The sequence below is a fragment of the Pseudopipra pipra genome, chromosome Z (genome assembly GCF_036250125.1).
Source record: "Pseudopipra pipra isolate bDixPip1 chromosome Z, bDixPip1.hap1, whole genome shotgun sequence".
In the NCBI taxonomy this organism is placed as follows: Eukaryota; Metazoa; Chordata; class Aves; order Passeriformes; family Pipridae; genus Pseudopipra; species Pseudopipra pipra.
This window is the reverse complement of record NC_087581.1, coordinates 60,535,207-60,557,611: the sequence shown is the minus strand read 5'-3', so window position 1 is coordinate 60,557,611 and position 22,405 is coordinate 60,535,207. Positions and strand designations below refer to the sequence as shown.

Here is a 22,405-nt window from a genome sequence, read left to right as displayed (position 1 = left end):
CACTTGGGACTAATTCTCTTCCTTTTGGTTTCTTTTAGCTGTGGTTGTTGGAACATCAGCTCTAACCACAAGAACCAGCAGCGTGTCTACAATATAAAGATGAGGAAGAAGGTGGCGCAACAGATTCCTGAAGCTGCTAGTCATACTGTGCAGCTAGGAGTGGAAAAATAAGAGGGAATTTTGTTGGTTTCAGTGTTTCCTAGTCTTAACAAATGTCAATAACATTATCCACCAATCTGTTTTTGACTGAATTATTTTTTCTACAGTAGCATCCAGTAGATATTTAAAAACATGGTAAAATTCAACTGATTTTGAAACAATGCAACACCTCTAAGTTATTCTTGGGTTTAAAGTAGCGCAGCAGACTGTTTAAACACGCAGTTTTCATTTAAAGACTTCTCCAGTAAAATCCAGTAAAATGTGTGAAAGAAACCAGTGTAATGTTAATTAACCAACCTTGCAGTTTGCATAAAAGAAATAAATTGAGAATAAATATCTCCAAATAGATTAGAGGATTCCATAAGTGTTTGTATGGCAGTGCAAATTTCTGTATGACAGTGCAAAAGAGCAGGATATATTCTTACAAACACTTAGACAGCTGGAGAATATTACTTTTTAATTTAAATTCATGAGGCTTTTGAGTGTGGGTCGGTCCAGTAGTGTTTCCAGTTTCAAATATTTTTTGCCTTTAAGAAGTACTCACACTTGGATAAGCTGGAACAGTCTTTCAGAGGCCTGTTGCCAAATGGCACTCTAATAGTTCACTAACTTGGGCATTATTAGAAGATTTTTACTTCTTTTATAAAAAATAAAAAATAATTAGCACTACCACTTCTGTCATCTTTCAGCGTAGTTCATGCTTCCTTTCTATACCTTGTCTTTCAAGTTCTTTTCTTTCTTCCATACTACTGTTGTTTTGCTTTATTTTGCTTCTCCATAGTCTTTAACGTCCTGTACTATAAGGCTGGTATAAATTCAGTCTGCTTATTGTCAGCACTATGTTTGTGGTCATTCTCAGGTTAAGAGCTTTTTCTGCTCCTGAGCCGCTACTTAGTTTCTCACAGGATGTTCTCACAGATATACCCTGTATATTTGTTCTTGCATTCTGTGTAGTGACTCCCATATGTAAACTGTCGGTTTTAGTAGGTTTAGTGCCAAGACTAGCAGGGTCTATGTAATGCTGTAATGCCTAATGCAGTGTTTCTGGAGATGGTGCACACAAGGGAGCTGTGAGGCTCGTGTTACGTTATACAGTACTTGCAGACCTGTGCCCACAAAGAAATCTGGGGTGTATTGCCCTGTATAGGATTACGGGTCCCCATGCACTGCAAGGACAGAACTGGCACAGAAGGAGAGCAGGGGCAGGCGTAGTGTTTGGTTAAGGAGCCTGAGGATGGCTTCTGCAGCTTGATGATAAGAACAGTCCAGCCAAGGATTTTTCATTCCTCAAGGGCGTTGTCTGGTATACGTCTCTTGTTTGGAGAAGAGATTGTGCCCTGCCGCCTGAGTCACAGCCACAGTCATGTAATTTTTGGCATGCCCAGATGTTATGTCTCACTCAGTCTTGGAGGATTATTTGACTTGCTCTTGTTACAACCCAGGTAATTGTACTACTGATCTGTATTTTTGCCTGTACTGTTATTTGGAGATGAACTGTTTGTCCCTGAAGCTGTTGGTCTGGTGTTTGTAACCATATTCTGTGACCTGGCACGGCTGCCTTAAGCCCTTATGCTCTGGTGTTACAAGTCAGATGTGATACACTGCATCATGGGCAGCCCTGACCCTGTAGCAGGTGCCTCAGTTGATTACTTCAGGACTTTGCCATGCCCATGCATGTCAGATTCTACTTTGATTAGAGCAAGTCAGATGGATGGAAACACAGAGTTCCCCTTATATCTTTTAGAGATACTGAGTAGGATTTGAAGCAATGCAGTTTACTACCTACAAAAAGATCCATCCCTTACCCAGCAAGACCCTGGGGCTGTGATAGAGGAGAAGGCTTTAGCCCCTGTCTGTGTTAAAAGCGATCAGGCTAATGTGGGGAGCAATGCGTGATCCTCCAGGTAACAGTATCTGCCTGTGAAACATTTGATCATTGTCTGGAGGCTGTGGAAAAGGAAATTTCTTTATGTAGAGTCCCAGAAGACAGGAATAATACTTCATCTCATTCAGATTCAGACAATGCTGTGTCAAGTTCCTCCCAGATGGAGGACTTGGTAATCTAACCAGTTGTTAAAACAGAATGTGATGCTCGACACTCTTTCACAAGCATCTAATATAGCCGAACTAAGCAGGTGCTGTCACAAATCTGTTACTGTAAACTATTTAAGCTGGCTGGCAAATATGTTACACAGCAGATGGAGGACACCATCTGAGTTTCAGACTGGAAAGCCTGGAGTCTCACTTTGGGGTCTGGGATCCAACTACAGTTTCCAACAGGAAGTGCACATACTCTCTTCCAGGTGGCACTACGACATGTTCAGAGAATACCCCAAGATGATTGAGGACCCCTGGGCCAGTCCCACAGATTTGGATTGAGTTTGGCCAGGGTGGTCATCAGTCATGCTTTAGAAGTAGCACCTATTGGCAGAGGAACATTGTGTGGACATTGTCCCACATGTTCCATAAGTGCCCGCTAATCAAAAAAGGGTCCTGGTCCACTTGGAGCCCATTTCAATAGGCACTGGCCTTACAGGCACAGCAACCAACCTCACATGGGCCCATCTCTTACAAAAGTTAGCGTCTGGAGAACAGATCTAGCGGACTTTTCTTGATGCTGCTGAAGCATTTAAATGCTCATCTGTAAGGACATAATTCTGCTTGCTTTTAAATGATTTGAAAGAAAAAGCTTCAAGAAGCTTCCCTCTGATCTCTCTCATTGGATGATTAGTGTTATGGCGACCATGCTTTCTCAGAGAGACTCCTTTATTTTCTGCATTGTCATCCATACAAATTTAGTAGGTCTCATCTCGTAGAAATAAGGACATCTTTATGGCTAGCCATCACTTCAGTTAAATTGTTGCAAAATGTCTGTACAGTTATTTCCCGATAGTTCTTTCTGCAGAATCCTCTGCTCTGGTTTCATGTTGTGTCTGTAAGACCACAGCTTTGAATGTTTTGGAAAACCACTCCTTAAAGCCATCAAGCACCTTCTGGTTTCCTAACCTTGTGTATTGACATTCTCTGTTTTCACTTTGTATCACCTGGGTCCCCAAAGAGACAGATCTTGGTAACCATGTGTCTGATGTTACCAGTAGTATCATCCCTCTGTGGAAGAACTTCAGGGCTGCACCTCTGTACTGGGATTTTTAGGGACACCTCATCTGGCTGATCATGACTGAGTGTGATTAAACTCTGTGAAGTGAAAACTAAAGCAGGATGAAGGCCACAGAAGTGGCCTTCTGTATCTGAAAAGACAACTCTTATCTATGATGACAAATGGGAGAAATAGCCCATCACCATCTTCTGTGTAACAGTAAAAATCCTGTCTTGGAGGTTGTAAGCCAGGAATGATTTACTCTGCTTTAAAGTAAATGAAGTTCTTGCAAGCTAGACTATTGCCCATAAACACTGGAGTGAGGAGAAAGGAAACATAAATGGAGGACAGCCACAGGTTTGCAAATATTTTTTCATAAATGAAAACTTAGCAGTATTGATTCAGGGCAATTCTTGTCATGTTCCTCAATGCAGCAGGTAAGATTTTTGCCAGTGGCTCCTGAGAAAACGCTGAGGTGTGCTGCCCTCTCAGGAACAGATTTCTGAAAATAGGTAAAAGTGGCAAGCTGTTTTGCCACAGACAGAATTTGGTTCCTTTTGCTAGGAACAAAAGTAAGTTTGTTAAGTATTTTTTAAGGGGTTTTTTTTGTTAAATATTTAACTTTTATAAAAATCTTACGTTTGTATTGGTTATTTGTTGCAACTACTTATTCCAATATTTGCTTTTTTAAATTTTTTTTGCCACTATTGAACTGGTATAATTTTTGCTCCATCATCCCAACAGCTATAAAGACATTTCCTCTGGTCCTTGTGGGTTTAATTTCTACTGTGAAATTTTTTGCAGTTTCTGTCAAAATGAAATCACAGCTCATAACTGGCAGATTTCTCTGAGCTGATTGGATCAGTCCATAATTACCCCGAGGTGCTTTGTCTTTAAAGTGAATTAGAGTGGTTTCTGCAATTACTAATTTTCCCCCCTTTTTTTCTCATGTGGAGCTGAAGTGATTGTCCCAGAGCAACCACTTTCTAGATGTATTCAGTCACTGTCTGAATGACATTAGCTGTTAAAAGAAATTTTTGTCACTAGGCTCTCATCTCCATCTGTTAGATGTATTGGCACAGATCAATTATGATATCTAGTAGCTTGATCTTGGTGCCTTAAAAGAGAGACCCCATAAAAAGGAATCCCTGGGCAATTATGCACTTACAATATAAACTTCCCATCCCTCGTGACAGTCCAGACCAACACCATTATTAGGGTCTGGAGTGTTTTTGCTCTTTGTTGCTTCACTGTTTTGTTACCAAGTGGTTGCTGTGTGGTCCTCTTCACATCCTCTTAGGTTGGTTTTGGTAGGGGTCAGTTCTGTAGTCCATGGTACAATCTGGTTGTTGCAGTTCCCAGACTGTGATCTCTGGGTTGTCCGGTCCAGCTATTAATTTTTAACTAATATTTGGGGGATAACCATGTCTATTCTAACTGTTGTTAATGTTCATATTGTTAGCTCCAGGTTTCACTATGATCCGTCTTTGACTTAGACATACTCAACATATATAGTTTAGATAAAGTTCAACTTGTGGCTTAACAATTCTAGCTACTTCTGTCAAGCAAGCACTTAGCTACTTTCAAATAATACAAAATTTTAAGCATTAGTAGTTTGTCTTCTGTTGCTCTACATCTTTCTTCTAGCACTTAGCTGCACTGTTACCTTTCCTGTGGATCGTGCTATGTTGCTTTCAGCCATCTCTCAGCTGTCTCTGTTCCATCTTCTAACAGGTACCACAGGCCAGAAAGTAGGTGATGCTGCTCTGGATTAAAAGCTTTATTTGTTGTTTTGATTCTTTTGACAGATGTTGAAAGGGTATTACCTAGATCAAAAGTGTAAATCTGGGTTTAAAGACAAATCATGAAAGTAGACTGAGGGAATAGCCCCAGTAGAGAATAAAATTTAAGAGTCCTGAAGATATTAAAAAGTATGCCCATAATTAAATCAGGCAATTCAAATTTTATTTGTGTCAAGCCCAGAATGAGTTTTAATGCTAATTTCATACCTTGGGGATGCGAAATCATTATTTTTTGCCTTGTGTTGTATAGTGCATAGCTTTGAGATTCACAAGCTGATCTTGTAAGTTTGCCTATGTGAGTGGTCATATTGCATTTGGTGCTGTTGATATATGAGCAAAGGTTGTAGCTTGAGGCTCTTAAATAATATACCACTTTGTTCTATCCATATGGAATGTCTGGTGAAGCCTAGCAGCAGTCAAATAAGATTAAGAAATAGGGAACAAAACACAATTGCCAAAGTTGCTACTATATGAGGATGTTCTGGACACTGGGCAGAAACTGTGAATGAAATTGTATGACACATGTAAAATAGATTTAATAACTTCTGCTCTTGTAAACCATATTGATAATCTGTTTTAAAAGCAAGCTGTGTAGAAATAGGAACTGACTCTCTGTGCACCGACAAGCTTTCTGTGAATTTTAGTTTATAGTGTGTCTAGTTAAGAGCACAAAACTTCCTTTCTTTGATTGTTTTTATGGGTCTTTTCAGATTAAGCATCTCTTTTCATACTCATGCTTCTTGTATTAGTTTAAGTGCAGTTACTAATGAAGGAATCTGTCTTGCAACTCGACAATTTCAGCATTTCAGTGGCTGCTGCTTTCAACAGCTTATCCACTGCTAAGTTCCAACATGCCCTAAACCAAAGTACAAAGTAAGATTTCATTGCTGTAAGAGAACTGCTGTGCTCTATTCATAGCTTTTTTATGAAAATGGGATCTACTTTTTATTCTAGGACAGACCTAGGGAGTGGAGCAGAAGTACCAATCTAGGAGGAAGAGAAAAGAGAAAGGGGCCACAGGACACCTCACAAACAGGCTGTGAAGCTTCCGAGAGACCCATGGACTGATGCTTTAGCTTATTTTCCTGATTACCTGGTTGAATTTTTCTGGTTTACCTGAGTGACTGGAACTGTTAATATGTATGTGGTGTAGGTTTCATGTGTGAATTTTGCTGGTCTTCTGTCTTCAGAGGCACTGAGAAAATATGTTGCAAAGTTCCATGGCCTAGCTTGGACATCAGAGGACTGCAGTAGCCATAGTCATAGTGCTCCTTAGTCTGAAGTTGAGGTAAGGTTTAGCTGCCTAGTTCTGCTTTTGTTTCTATTTAGAGCATTGAAGCTGGATGAGATCAGAAAGTGATTAAAAAAACCACACCATGCTGTGTTTCCCAGGTGAAGTAGACAGAATTTGCTGTGTTGTCTCCCAGTACTCAATTTTAAAAACTGCAGAAAACAAGCTTTTGTCAGACTGGAAACCTAATGGGAATGTGCCAGTTCCCATTTAAAAGTCAGGACAATTTTGATTGAACAGGCACACTGTTTTAACACTCCTAGAAAGGAAATATTGCTGAAAAGGGGAAATATTAACTTCCCAGGCACATCATCAGTAAGTGGCAGAGCCCTGATCTCCTAAGGTTTGTTTTAATAGATGTTGCTCCACTCAGTAACAAATCAAACCAACAAAAGGTGTTGTCCAGCTTTGGTAAATGTGGACACAAGAGTTATAGGAAGTATCCATGGGTAGAAAGGTCATACCAGTTGGTATAAGGTGGAAGAATGGAAGGAGAAAGTAGCTCTGTTACACTCCTGTGAACACTAATACTACTTTTTAAAAAAATTTATTAGGTGAGGGGTTTCCTGAACTCTGAACATGTCAGAGCTGTTGAATTGTTTGTATTCTCTGTGGTGAGACACCAGATGAGCAGGGGTGGTACAGGAAGAAGCATTTGCTTTGAAGGAATACAGACAATGGTGTCAGAAAAAATAGGGCTCTGAAGATCCTTCAGAGTGAAGCTAGGTGGTGCAGTTGACTAGCACATGAGCTCTAGTCACCTGAGGACTGTTTAAAATGAAACCTAGTTTTATTAGCAGTTGCAAATAATGTGGCCTCTCCTCAGGAAAAGTAGTGAATTATGGTAAGGAATTTGTATTATTAGCCTGCTGCTTTTTGTCTGGCATACCCATGAGTTTTTACTTCTCCAAAAAGGAGGATGATGAGAAGTGCTAGAGTGCAGGTAGATATTAGAAGATATGTCTTCAGAACTGTTATTAAATACTTGTTAATTTTTTTTCTTCTCCATGGAAAGCAGACATTATTAGACAAGCAATAATGATATGTTAGTTATTAAAGGCTTTAAATAGTAATTTTCTTGTGTAAACATTACTAATTACCTGCAAGAAATGATGAACATGAGGATGGTTTTTCTAAGTAAAAAGGTCAGCTCAGGACAGGGCTCAGGATCCAGCTTCCAGCCCTGGTGCCTCAGACTCTTGACCAGCTCTGTTACCCTTCTTTTTGTTACACCTTCTCTATTCTTTAGCTTAGTCTATTTATTACCTCTTGGTCCCTCAGCACTTGAAAAATATAAGTCCTTGCCTAGCTGAAGTGCAGATACCAGTAGGCTTCTCTGTAACACTGATCTCTGCTTCTTGCTATTTCTGTTGTCCTAAAGCAATTTTGGTTTACTCTGTTTCAGTTGTAACCTTAAGAGTCATCTCTTAAGAGTGCAGGAGAAAGCAGTTCCAGTGTGTCTGAAGTCAAGAAAGTGAGGCAGGCCAGCTGAGCTGAGCTGAGCAAGGATTTTCTGCTAGAACTTAGGTGGAAAAGGAAAGTGTGTGGGCATTGGAAACAAGGCTGGGTAACATGAGAGTACTATACAGGTGCTGTTCACCACTGTTGGGAGAAAATTTTTGCAATCAAAGCTTGGTAAGAATTCAAAGTGGCCAGCAATGAGAAGGATGATAATAAGGTTTTTAAAGATGTTAACAGCAAAAAGAGGATCAGAGTTAACATTAGTTTGTTGCTTGACAAGGTCAGACATCTCACAAATAGGGAGGTAGAAAAAATGGAAACATTTAATGCCTTTTTCACTGAGGTTTTCTACACTAGTGCTGGGCCCTGGGAGCTCTGGAGCCTGGTGTTGGAAGACCTTGACTGGGTGGATGATAAACTCGCAGCCAACCCTGAGCTTGTTTAAACCTTGCTGCACCAGCTGGACATGCATAAATCTGTGGCACCCAATTGGATTCATCCCCGGTACTGAAAGAGCTGGACAAAGCTACTGTGCATTCTCTTTCAATTATTTTTCAGTGGTCTTGGGAGTCCCAGCTAACTGGAAACTATCAAATATTGTCCCAATTTTAAAGAAGGATAACAAGAAAGATTCTGCTAATTACGGGCCTGTCAGTTTCACCTCAGTACCTGGTAAAGTTCTGAGAAGGTTGTTCCTGGAGGTACTGAAAAACACTTAAGAGACAACACAAGTCATTGACCACAGCCAGGGTTCATGAGGGGAAGGTCCAACTTTAATTTTCCTTTTATAACAAGGTCACACATCTAGTTGACCAAAGGAAGCCAATAGATGTGAGGTTTTTTGGTTTCAGTAAAGTTTCTGATACTTTCTGTAAGGTCTTAAAGAGCACAGTTGCCTGTCTCAAACACTCTCCACCAGAAGGAACTTGACATAGATAAGACACCACAGCAGGAACTTAAGCACGAAGGGAGGAATTTGCAACAGGAAGGTGCTAATTCCAGACCTGGCAGAGGCAAGATCTGATTCGTACATCCTGGTTAATGCATCTGGAAAAAAATTCCCACTGTGGCAAACTGTAAAGGAAGCAACTGCTCATACACACACCACCCCAAGTTATGGGAACAGCATCTGCAACCATTCCATGGATACCTGGAACTTGGACTGTATAAAGGTGGTACCTGTGGAAGAAAGACTCCCAGGACCCCCATCACCAAGAAGCCCATGGTGAAGAAAGACCAATGGGCTGCTGCTGGATCCATGAGTGGTTTGCTTGACCTCTTTGTCTCCTTCTCTCCCCTCTCCTCACCTTTTCTATTTCTTTCTATCTCTCTATCTCACATTCACTGTTAAATAAAATCTGTATTATAGACTTTAGCATATGGGCTCATTTGGACCTTAATTCAGGCAGAGGCATCTCTCACTAACTTCTCAGAATGTCCTTCTGGATAACCTGTGCAGCACACAGCTAGACAAGCCCATAATATATTGGGTGAGCAACTGGCTGATGTGTTGGGCTTATAGTAAATGGGGTGGTATCAGGCTGGTGGCTAATCATCAATGGATTTCCACAGGGTTCAGTTTTAGAGCAAGTATTACTTGAGCATTTTTATAAATCCAGATGCAGGAATCGAAGGTACATTAAGTAGGTTTGCTAATGATACTAGACTAGGAGGAGCTGTGGACTCCCTCAGTGGTAGAGAGGCCTTGCACAGAGATCTGGATAGACTAGAGAGCTGGGCAGTAACCAACCATATAAAATTCAATAAGAGCAAGTACTGGATTCTGCACCTGGGGTGGGGCAACCCCAGATGTACAGACGGACTGGGGAATGAGATGCTGGAGAGCAGTGCTGCGGAAAGGGACCTGGGGATCCAGCTCAATGGCAAGTGGAATATCAGTCAGCAGTGCCTTGGGAGCCAGGAGGGCCAACAGTGTCCTGGAGGGTGCCAGCTGGTTGAGGGAGGGGATTGTCCCTCTGCTCTGTGTTGATGTGGCCTCACCTCAAGTCCTGTGTGCAGTTTTGGGTACCTCAATGTAAGGAGGACATCAAAATGTTGGAGTATGTCCAGAGGAGGGTGACTAAGATGGTGAAAGACCTCAGAGGCAAGAGGAGCAGCTGAGGTCACTTGGCTTGTTCAGCTTGATGAAGAAAAGGCTGAGAGATGACCCCATCACAGTCTACAACTTCCTCAAGGGGGACAGCAGAGGCTGATCTCCTGTCTCTGGTGACCAGTGATAGGACATGAGGAAATGGAATGAAACCGTGTCAGGGGAAGTTCATATTGGACATTAGGAAAAGGTTCTTCACTGAGAGGGTGGTCAGTCACTGGAACAGGCTACCCAAGAAAGTGGTCACAGGACCAAGTCTGCCAGATTTGAAGGAGTGTCTGAACAATGCTTTTATTCATACAGTTTACTTTTTGGTAGTCCACGAAGGAGCAGGGTCTTGGACTTGATGACATTTTGTGGGTCCCTTCCAATTCGAGATATTCTATCATTTTCTCTGTTCTCTTTTTTGTGCTAGTTCTATAAAGAGTTAGTAATTAGGTTTTCAAGAAGAGAAACGGTCAGTTCTGTGTGCATTGCAAAGGAGCATTCCTGCTTTCAGTAGCTGCTATAAACAGCCAAAGAAGAGATGAGAAAGTTAAATAGTCTTGTACTTGCTTGAGACTTTGCAATAGCGTATACTGGTAGTGTTTGCAGTAATGTTAAAATAACAACAAAAAAGAGTTAAATGCACAACTTTAAAGACTCCAGATCAGTGCCACTGGATGTTTTCTTTTGGACCTAAACTCTGGCACAGCATCATTAGAAACTTGTTAAATTTAAAACAGGCTATTGCAGGACTTGGTGCAGCCACTAAAAAGGCTACCAGGGATATTAATGGCTCACTGGATCAGAGACAAGGAGAGGAAAATTATATCTAAAAATTTTAAAGGAAAGGAATCTTTAAACATTAAAAAAAAAAAAAGTTAAAAAAATTTATATATGTTTTCATCTTAAATCCAGAACTGAATACTCATTTGCACCAAGTAATGTTTAAAATCCATCCTTGTCTCCTTTTTTCCCTTGGGATAGATTTATTCCTAGTTCAGCACACTGTTTAGTTTATGTATAAATGGTCAAGATAACCTACAAGAACCCTGTATTCAGATAACAGTCAAATTCTTGGCATGTTACTACTTGTCTCTGCCAATCAAGATGCAATCCTTTCTTAAACAGGCCTTCCTAAGAAGCTGTGCCCTGTAGATTCTGCTCAAATGAACACTCTAGTTGAGGCAGCAGACAGATGGAAAATCAAAATCAGTTCTTAACTCCACTGCAACAGTTTTCTTTCAAAATGAGCTGTAGGAAAACTGTCTCTCTCATTGGGGACATTTTCTGTCAGTTTTTTGTAGAATCATGGAGTTGTTTAGGTTGGAAAAGGCTTTTAAGTTCATTGAATGCAACTGTTAACCTAACACTGTCAAGTGTGACAAAATAGCCACTTTCTCTAACTCAGTGAAGGAGAATGCTAGAAGTAAAAAATGGGGAGTATCTGGTGTAAATGAGAAATGAACAAAAGAGCCACCAGATCAAAAAAAGGAAAAAGAACACATTTACTTCATAGAAAATGTCAAGATAGCAGGCTAAAAAAAAAAAAATAATTGGGTGTGTACAAAATGTCTGTAGGAAAATAAAAAATTAGTCAGGTTAGGTGCCTGATGCCCAATTTTCTGCTCTCAACTTTTCAATAAATGCTAAGTATATAAAATTTGAAATTGTTTTTAGCATAAACAAGAGTGGGAAAGATCTTTGTGATTAATTTATTAGAAAAAAACCCAGGAAATCAACTGAACCAATTTTCTGACACTTATCATAAGAAATATTTCTAAACTTTGTGCACAAATGAAGATAAGTTGGTTCTCTACTGCTGTCGTTTTGCCAGGACTGCTCATAACTTCTTCATGATTTTGTCTCACACTTCAACTATGTTTAATATGAGCTGTAAAGTACACATGATGGCTGTGCACCTTGTGAAATTATTGGAAGTTCTATTTTTCAGCTCTAGAACGTTCCCATCAGTGGTGAAAGCTCAGGAAGGTTCAGCTTTTCTCTGTTGCCGGACTTCTGATGTGGATGTGTTCACAAAGGAGATAGTTTCTAATATTCAAGCCTTTCTCTGCAGTTGAAGAAAATGACTAGTACACGATGAAGGGAAATGACAGCTGAACATCTGTGTTGAGCACTCCTGATTTGCCCTCTTCCTCCACTGCTTTTGAATACTCATAAGCCTTGACCTCCATCACTCATTTTGCCACTTCACCTATAACAAAATCACTTTTGGCTTTTGATGAATACTCAAAATGACACCAACTCTCACCCTGTCATCTCAGAGAGCAGAGGCCATTTGACTCTCCAAAGTTGTCCTCTGCTCTTTTTTAAAAGGAAAGTTGAATAATGATCCCTATCGTTAGGGAAAACCACAAAGTGACATCTGCAGAACAGTAATTAAGAAAAAACATGCTAACTATTTGGATGGAGGGAAGGCAATGCAGCTGTTTCTAACTAGCGTTTCAGAAGCCTTTTCATTCCCAATGTTGGGATGGGAGAGAAGCAGCAGCTTATTACATAGAGAAAGTTTTTTGGCATTTATTTTGAAAAAATGCCTGTGCTGCCACTGTCATTTGTATGAATGTTACTACAATTTGTCTCCATCTCCTTATTTTGGATAACTTGTGTTTTTTATCTAGATTTGACAGCAGGAATGTGGTGAGGATGATCTTTCCCCTGAAGCAGTGACTGAGGATGGTAACTCTTTTCCCTACAATTTTGCTGCATCAGCTCTATTATTCAAACTGGAGGAAGGAATCAGTATCCTTTTTACAAAAATGTGCTTTATATACTTTACGTTAGGAGACTGAACATGTGTTGAACGTGTAGTTTGTGAAAAACTAAGGTACTAGTTATGTTCCCTCTGACTGCAACCCAACCATTTTTCTCTGCATGATCAAAGTGGTCATTCATGCTCATTAACATGGCAGAGGAATCCTGATTGTAAGGACCCTAAGAAATAAATTTGTTTCTTTGTAAGAATAGAAACTGGAATGAGTCTTTTTCTCCCTAGACCTGAAACTGACTGACATATTGAAGTGAGAGAAAATTTCTACTAAGTGTTCAGCCTCTCAGAGTTCCCATTGCACTATGTATTCTCTGCTTGGCATAAGCTCTGTATTTTGTATACTTGGTGCCTTTCTCTATCCTCCAGCTTTTTTTTTTTTTTTTTGATTGTCTTTGTGCTGTCAAACTGGAAGCTGTATGAAGCATTGTGTAATGAAACAATAGATAAAAGCTTTTGTATTGATCTTGCCTGAGATGGCTCTGCAGCAAATTGTTCTGCAGTCTCCTGGAGTGCTCCCAGTGGCCTGTGGGGCAACCAGGATGTACGTATTTACTGCTTAAGGGGGCCATAAAAGTTTGAGTTTGGTTTGCATTTACTGATGGAGAGAAGGTGCTGAGTAGCAGAGGTAGAACAAAATAGTATCTCTGAATTTGGAGCACCAGCAAAAGGACCCCCTTGGTTTATGGTCAGATGAAGACAAGTGCAGCATGGTGCTAAGCTCCAGCTCCAGGCTGGAGAGGCGCAGATTCTCACAGTGCTTCCTGCTTGCTGTGTTTGTTAAAATACATGCCTCTGTCTTTCCTTTTACTTACCAGTAGTCCGTGAATCCTGCTGCAGCTGGGCCTCTTTCTTACTCTGCAGAGGAGTCCTGTTTGGCTAGATTGCAAGTAATTACTACCAAATACAGATAGAGGTGAATCTTACTGATGCACTGCTTCTGGAGGTGCCAAAATCAGAGGGACAAATCAGCTGTCCAGCCTTTGGTGTCGATCCCAGGCCTAACTGAAGTGTCATGTGAGAAGAGGCCTATTGGGGCAGGAAAAATGAATAGATTTTCCTAGAGAAGCTTGGTGAAAGCTCAAGGAATATCTACCTGAAGTTCATCAGGATTGAGCCAGGTGTAGAAAACAGTGCATATGCCAGATACATCTGGGGAGTGGAATCTAGCAGTTAGTCAACATAATTAGGTCCTGGTTGTTTATTGCCAGGGTTATTTTGTGTTTTCCACATATTTTTGTTGTTTGGTTATATCATGATTTAACCCTGTCCTAGTTAGAACAGCTGGGCCCAGTTCATCACTGGGTGGGTGTAACCCAAAACTGTGTATTCTATAGCCTTCCATGCCATTTCCCAGGAACTATTGTCAATAGACTATTTGCACCCTCTGCCCAGAGCAGCCTGACTCATCAGGCTACAAACTAGGTGCTAAGAGGCCTGCGAGATAGAAGGGTGTCCTGAGGGAAGTACTGAGCATTCCTGCCTGAACTGGAGAATATATAATCTTGGAGTCTTGGGACTTTTTGAACCACTCGTGGGATCCAGAGGGAGACTGCAGATCACTGCTCTCAACCAGACTGCAACCACCACTCTCGACCGGACTGCAACAGCACTCTCACCAACAGGTTTTTCCCTCTCCTTTTACTTTGGACTCAGGGGGGCCAAAGAACACCACTCTGTTCATGCCCCAGGGTGCTGGGTTATACATTTGGGTTTTGTGGGTTAAAACCAATTGTTTGTCTGTATAATCGTACTTACTGTATTATTTTATTAAATTGTTATTCTGACTTATAATCTCTCTTTTGAGTCGAGTTCATTTCCCTGCTGGTTTACCTTTAAACCAGCACAAACCCCATCTGCAAACAGGTACCACACAGCTGCTTACTCACTCCCTGACCTGATGAGATGGGGAGGAGGATCAGATAAAGGTAAAATATGTCCCCAGTTTATATACTGGATGTTCTATGCTATGGAATATCCCTTTGGCCACTTCAGGTCATCTGTCCTGGCCACGGTCCCTCCCAGCTTCTTGTGCACCTGCTCACTAGCAGAGCATGAGACACTGAACAGTTCTTCACTCAGGGTAAAAACTGCTCAGTAGCAGCCAAAACATCAATGTGTTATAAATGTTATTCTCATACTAAGTCCAAAACACAGTACTGTACAAGCTACTAAGAGGAAAACAAACTCTCTCTCAGGTGAAATTGGGATGGGTTATAAGCCTTGTACATGATTTTTTATTTGCAAATAAAATATTTGCTTTTTTTATCCTTGCCAGAAGCTTCTGTTTCATTTGTTCTGCCTCTGACATGGATTGTATGCTCTTATATTAATCCAAAGACTTCAAAAGCAATTAAGTAATTTCTAATTTTGCACATCTTGAACAAGGTGGGTAGATAAAATTTTTAAGATTAGTAAAAAAACACCGATGTTGGCAAAGGAGAGGAAGTCTTGCATTACTGCCTTTACCTGACCCTTCTTCTTTCTCTGGATTTCAGCTGAGGCTCAAATAAGACCAGATTCTTCAAAGGGATGTTTTTTCTCTGCTTTTTCCTGTGGGATACTGTTGTTTTTTTCTGCCCAGGATGTTCCCAGACTTTATGCGACTTTTAAAGACAGAATCAGCCGTTTTAGATCACACAGCTCGACCTCCTGTGCAACACAGACCATTAAATCTGACCTTGAACAGAAGATGTTCATAAACCTACCTTATACCAAAGGCTTATCGTGCTGTTTGAGACAGTAGCTGTGTTTCCTTCAGAGTCTAGTAATTTTCCATAAAGGCTCTGGTTTGTAAGTTGGAGTCAATTTGCAGATTTTCTCCGGTCGAAGGCTAAAGATTACAGAAGAAAAAAAGTCCCTTTCCACCCTGCCCCTTCAGCCTGTGGTATGCAATGGGAGGCAGGTCTGCCCTTCTGCAGATGCAGTAATTGCTCAGACTGTTCCTGACCAGGCTTGCAGGGACCTACAAAAAGGGACCTACAGGATGTCTCTTATGGCAGATCGTTAATTTCTTGCCTCTGTCACTTTGCTATCCTCCTCAGTTATGGTTTACAGATAGTCAAGGACTCTCATAAAGGGATTTCTGCTGAACTTTCTAAGTATTAATACAACTACAGTATTGTAATTGAGAAGAAAATAGCTACATTTATTTTAAGAAGTTATTTTGACTGTAGGTAAGCAAAATGCTTATGTCTAAGAGTAAAGTCAGTATTTTTGGAGAAAGAAGAAGTGTGGCAAAGTAAGTTTGTATTTAGTCAACATAAATTTGGGGTCAGAAATTTTTGAGAACTACAGCTTTGAGAAGCCAAAACACCAAAAAGCCAAAAAAGCATATTTGGAGAAAAAAGAAAAAGTGGACACCAGAATTTTTGTGTAACCCAGGACATCTTGCAATCTATAGGAAAAAAAGAGATTAATTTGAACAAATCTCATCTTTAACAAATTAGGAAAAATAAGGATAAAGCTGGGTATCATAACCTAAATTTGACCCTATTCTTATTGACATCTATAGCAAAAAAAGGTCTGTACTTGGGGTTTGCAATGCGAATTTCTTCATGAAGCCTTCAAATGGCACCTTTATTTCTTACCCTGCTTTGGTTTTTTTGTTATTTTCTACTGCCATTATTTTTAGTCACAGTGATGTAGGTAAAATTCCCCCTGACAGGATTCCCCGTGGCAACTGCAGGAAAAAAATAGTTACAAAGCTCCAGAATGGGGCCAGGGTCTGAACTTTATTGGCAGGAAATCCATAAATATGAGCCTTCCAATGTACTTGTAAATGATGAAAAAAATTGGGGAGAATAAGCTTTAGCAAGCATTTTAAGAGGCAAAGCACTTTACCAATATGCTGAAGTGAACTTCCCTTAAAGAGCCTTGCTGTCAAGGTCATTATTCCTTGGTTAAACTGACAGAAAGGTAATTTAATTTTCTGGCTGCACCCTTGCTTTTGGCACAGACTTGTGAGGCTATTCACTATTAGTTATAGCTATGTTCAGTGTCTGAGCAAGCTGAAAAGTCCAGGTATGTCCACTTTGGAGAAATTATTTTGGAAATAACCTAATTTGTCTGGCTTTAAAATGTGTATTATCTTTTTATCTTCTGGTTACATTCAGCACAAGATAGCAATGACATTTAATTTTACAGGTCTCTGAACACATCTTCAAAAATCTGGTTTGTTTCTTTTTTTTTTTTTATGTATTTAGAAAATATGTACTGAATTAATCTTTATTTTGTATTTCTGTCTTGTAAAATTACTCTGAAGGTGAACAGAATATAACTGGATTGGTGGTGTGGTCTCACAGAAAGAAACACTTCGTAATAGTTGCAATAATAAGGTTTTTTCTGGGGAGAACCTTATCTACCTTATCTACAAATGAGATCTATATCTTGATTCTTAGGTATCTCAGAGCCAAAAAAATATCTGAGAAAGAAAATATCCATTGGACTATTTGCAGTGGTGGTAAATATTCAATTGAATTCTGATATGTACCAGCCTAGTTTTAAAATATGACATGGAATCAAGACACTGTAATTCCAGTGAATAGGTCTCACTGCTGGGAAGGTTTTCTGACAATGTCTAAATTTTCTTTTTCATAATATTTTGCTCATTAATTTAATTCCGGTTATATCTGATATTGCTGAAATAAATTGATCTGAGATAGTGCAGGCTGAAAGCCTAACTTTCCTTACCTGAAGTGATACTTGTACTTAATTATTAACCAACTAATCAGTCTGTAAAAATCTTGCATTTCATTAGAAAGTTCTTTTCAGCTTCCTTAGGAAGTGTTTCCAACGTAAATAGCAAAAAGTATTGTTCCCCACTTAAATTTTCTCTTTTTCTTCCCATCAGCCTTCTGTTTTCAAGTTCTAATGTAATTTCTGGAAGATCCTGTGAGCACACACGATCACTAGGTGGTGATGTTCTGCCAAGAAAAGCTTAAAATGGGGGAACTACAGAATCATGAATAAAAGACGAAAAAGGCCTGAGAACACAGAGATTTCTGGTTTTTAATTATTGTAGATTTTTCTTAACAATTTTGCAGAAGTTGCAAGTTTGGAAAAAAATCCTCTTTCTGGTTGATTTATTTTAATCTAACAAATTATTTGCTATGGACCTTAACTTGAATAATGGACCTTGTATGTGACTAATTACATCTTCCATCACCAGTCAGTTAACACTACTGCTGTAAAGACCTTGGGAAGGTTGTTGGCACCTGATACTGCATTGTCAAAGCTAGTATCTAAAAATACACTTGCAGTCAATATACGGAAGGGATTAAATTAAGTGCTGAGGTTGACATGTAGTTATGCTAAATTTCTGTTTTGATAAATGTATTTTCTCTGTCTTATGCTTTCTTGATCTATAAGGAGGTACAAAAGTGTTTCCCAAACCCAGGATAGTCTCCTCCATTAAATAATAGGATAGTTGTTTATATCACAGGGAATGGTGTGCAGAGGACTTGGACTTTCAGAAGAATCCTCTCTTTATGATTTTGAAATATTCTCCTGAGTTCACAGCAACCTGTCTAGAAGTTCCTACATGTCTTTTGGGAATTGTGCGTGTGCCAAATGGTACATCAAAATTTTCCACCCTGGTTCCTGACAATTGCATTCTAAAACTAGTTTCTGGGGTCTCATTAAATAAAAACAAAAAATAACTCACTTCTGTCTTCTCTGCACCTAAAAAATGCTTTCTAAGAAAGCCTTATTAAGGACAGTGAATAATAAATGTTCAAAGACTGATGCAGACATGTGGCTGTCCATTAACCTCACAAACAATGGAGCCAGTTTTGAAATGCAGACAATAGAGAAGGGAGAGGGAAAGACATTGGGACAGGTCCGTGCAAGGAGTTTTTTCAAGTCTAGTGATGTTTGTGAGGGTTGTGGGGTAAAAAATAAAATAATCAGCATTTTTACACCAGCAGAGTAAATGCCTTGTGCAAACACAACTCATTTTGACAAGTCAATACAGTTTATTTCATTTGTGGCAGTAGTAATAAGCTGTGTCAGCACAAGCAGCCTTGCTGGGTAAGCTGTATCTGTCCTGTGAGGGCTCATTAACTTTCTTTTCTGCAGACCAGGCCTTATAGAGAAGCTTCTTGCTTACTTACTGGCAACAATCAAAACACTGGGAGAAACTTCAAATTTCATCTGGCCAGTAAGTTCTACATTCATCCTTTTTAAATGTCCTGAGTACTCCAGCATGGCTGAGGGTACTAATGACACCCTCTGACATGGAGGTGGCTTTTGGGCAAAAATCAAACAACTCCATTTTAGTTTGCTTTTTCCCAGCAGGAAAGATGCACCCTGTGAGAAGCTCTGCAGCTCTTCCTGCCCCATCTGAAGGCTTTTCTCTCTGGTTTATGCTGTGTCAAATCAGGCTGAAAAGGGAAGATTTTTTTCAGAGTGGAAAATACCAAGATTCTATTACTAATCGTAACTGGAAGACAAGAGGGCTGCAAGAGAGGCAAACCCATCCCATCACTATAATACTGAAACTTTAAGAAACTGGAGAACTGGCAGGACACTGTGGAATGAGATTAAGGGTCAACTATAAATATGCCTGTGTTTATTATGCTACTTTTTATTTACATGCTCTCATTTTACAGCCAAGTATAGAGTTGTATCCAATGAGAGGTGGAAGCTTGTCTCTTAGCTTACCTGGATTTATCAGGTCCAGCGGATAAGTCCCTAATGTTGCTGGTGAGAGGAGCTTTTAGAAGGAGTTTGTGGTTATCCAGCACATTTTTTTATTTAACCAGAAATCATATTTAATAAGGAAGTGAAAGAGTACTTTTTGTGCATTCCTCTTGCAAGTAAACATTTTAAGTCCACAGGCTGCTCGCATAAAGTCCATCGGAAAACATTTGAAACCTCCTCATTCATAAGGAAAATCTCTTACATTTTCTTAAAAAATAGGATTTCAGCTATGCTTTCCATATCAAACATTAGGATTTCGTTGAAATAACAGGATTCATTTTTATATATGAAAATTGCACTTCCTCTGCAACTGTCTGAATTCTGTAATAGCATTTTAGTTTTACAGATTTTTAATGCTGCAACTTAGTAACCCTGCAGATTCCACATCTGAAATGAATGCAGAACATCTGTAATCATGATAATGTTTTAGGTTAATTTTGTTTACCCTTGACAGAAAGCTAATTTTCTATTTATTTAATTATGCCACACTTTTTTATTTATTTGTTTATTTATTTATTATTTCCTTTATTTATTTTATTTTCATTATGCAATTTAAGCTTTGAGGCTCCTGCTTGTATCCTCAGTAAAGTAGCTCTGCTTCTCTCATATCCTAGCATGGTAGGTCTCAATAATAACCATATTTTTGGGGTTTTATTCAAAAGTAATAAAATGACGAATCCTGTTAACTCTGTTGGTAATGCATTCAAAATGGCATTCATGCTATCAAAATTTAACTGATCCTATTTTTGAGTGAGAGGAGATTTTGGACATTCACTTCAGGATTGAAAACAGCCATAGACAGCACTGTAATGCCAGGCTTATGTGCAGGTAACTGCTTTTGGCTCAGTCTCTTTAGGCTATACTGGGTAAAACTGCTGCCAAAAAATCAGTCATAAAGCTCTTTTTCTCCTCCTGTGGGAACAATGGGGTAAGCATAACAGTTATTTTACTTACTTTTTCTAGTTTGGAAGCTTTTCCTTGATGAAAACCCCTAGTAATGTCTGTGCAGTGAAGCCATTCTGGTAGTGCCAATCCCAGTGAAGCCACTGTGGGGAGCTTGTGGCTGCAGGGTGGTCCCCTGGAATGCCTGGCTGCACAAGGCAGACCAATGCCTACAGCAGAGCTCACCTTCTGCAGCAGGATAGTGAAACCAGCATCAAATCCTTTTTGTTGTCAAAACCCACAAATACAATGAGAAGGTAGCATAGGCTCTTCGCTCACTGGGAACAGAAACCTTGTACTAACAGTTTACAGTGGCCGGATTTTGCATTTGAGAAGGGCACTTCCTTTGGGTCCAGGATGGATACAACTCTTAATTTCATGCCATTTTGTTAGTGCTGTCAGATGGTTGTACCCCTCTGGCCTTTGAAACTGCAGAGCTTTGAACTGGTGATACAAAGGCAAAGGGTTCTGCACATGAAAAACTATTGCTGTGCCTGTGAGCTACTTGCTACTTCCTTGAAGTTCTCAATAGCCTGCTATGGTTTGCACATCTAATCAAGGTAATTAATAGTGGAGTTTTAAGGGTTATGGATACGCAGAAAACATATATGGAGACGAGTAAAGATTACTTATCTGTAATGAGATAGTGTTTTGTAAGTTTTTTTTAATAAGCTAATAAAACATTTTACAATGGTAGAGAAATATTGGCAAGATCATGGGCTGCATCTCATGTTTTTTCCCCTCAATTTATTGAGGAAAAAGGCTTCTAGTTTTATTCCTTTAGCTGCAAGTTTAAGTTCTGTATTACCCATTGGCCAGTAGGTAACAGTGAAGGCAGGTGATAGTGAAGGGCTTTTAGCCAGGAGAACTATGGCCAGTCTTCATGACAACAAGTATTGGGAGGGAAAATGTTCAACTGGAGCAATAATTGTTTTTTTAAGTAAAGTGTCCCAAGTCTCTACTTACTGTAGAATAAGTTTTGTTGGAGGTCTGGAACAGAGAGAAGTGTTAAATATTTTGTGTATATTGTTATAAAATTGAAAAATTACTATTGTCTTGGCCCTCCATAGCCACATCATGGGAGATAGTCCTGTAGGGCTTTTGCTTCCTGATAGTTGCACATGATTGATGCTGATGAGACTTCTTTCCACACTGAATTAGTCCTGCGAAGGTGATGTTTTGCAATTAGAAGTTGCGCCTGTGATGCTGCAGTGATTAAACCCGTATTGACCATACACCATCTCTCTTTCATCCTGTGTTTACCTCCATAGGGAGCTGGTGGCCAGCCCTTCCCAGACTAGGCAATAGAGAAGCAGTTCTTGCAGGATGCTCTGCTGCCCAGAGGTGCTGCTCTGCTGCCCAGAGGTGCTGCTCTGCTAAAAAGAAAAAGAAAAAGCAATCAGGGTCTGGATTCCCTAACTGTCTTCCAAAGTGTATTAAATGTTCCAGAAAAATTTCTATGAATCCCTCCCTAGTCCCACCTGTAGTAGATGTGACCTAACAGATTTTTTTGTCGTCTGCTTCAATGTATTTGCAGAATATTCTTTGTTTGTGTGTTCTGATGTGTACTTATGGCCAACAAAAATAAACAATTGGACTAAGCTGCATCATAGTGTTTGGTATGGAGACCGAATAAAGTCAATCTCCTTTTGCAATATTTAATAACTCTTACTGGGTTTTACTTTGGAAGTCTCAAAAGCTTCATCTCAGTAAACTGTAAACTATCAAGGGGTGTGTGTTCTGCTTCACTTGCTGTTTATGAGATACTGCTGTTACCAAAGCTGGTGTCACATTTTCTTTGTGTCCAGTGCGTTAATCTTGTGACTTAATAGTAAAATTTGGAATCAAGATGGCATTAAAAATATGGAAATGTAATGGAACAGTGCTTGTATGTTTAGTATTCAAGTACAGAGTCAGCTTTTGACCTTCTCATTGTATTGGCATACATTTATTCCCTCACTTCTGTGCGAATTACTAGTGATCTGAAGGTTCCCAACCACGTGTTTTCCCATATCTCCAGTCTAAATCACATTCGGGAGGAACCCACAAATCTGTGTGCCCACAACAACAG

The 22,405-nt window shown here is 39.7% G+C and overlaps 1 protein-coding gene and 1 long non-coding RNA gene across 3 annotated transcripts in view; one reads left to right on the top strand and one right to left on the bottom strand.

Moving 5' to 3' along the window:
• LOC135406793 (3'-5' RNA helicase YTHDC2) overlaps positions 1-9,185 on the top strand; it is a 46,260-nt gene extending 37,075 nt beyond the window's left edge. For both annotated transcript variants that reach the window (XM_064641230.1, XM_064641231.1), the window contains exon 30: positions 39-9,185. The gene's annotated coding sequence lies outside the window, so the exon portion shown is untranslated. The remainder of the gene's footprint in view (positions 1-38) is intronic.
• A 12,153-nt stretch (positions 9,186-21,338) lies between these two features.
• On the bottom strand, positions 21,339-21,685 carry LOC135407534 (uncharacterized). Its single transcript, XR_010426914.1, has 2 exons — positions 21,598-21,685; positions 21,339-21,497 (listed from the first exon to the last, which is right to left on the bottom strand). It is a non-coding gene; the product is annotated as an uncharacterized LOC135407534 (long non-coding RNA).
• Between the last annotated feature and the right edge of the window lie 720 nt (positions 21,686-22,405).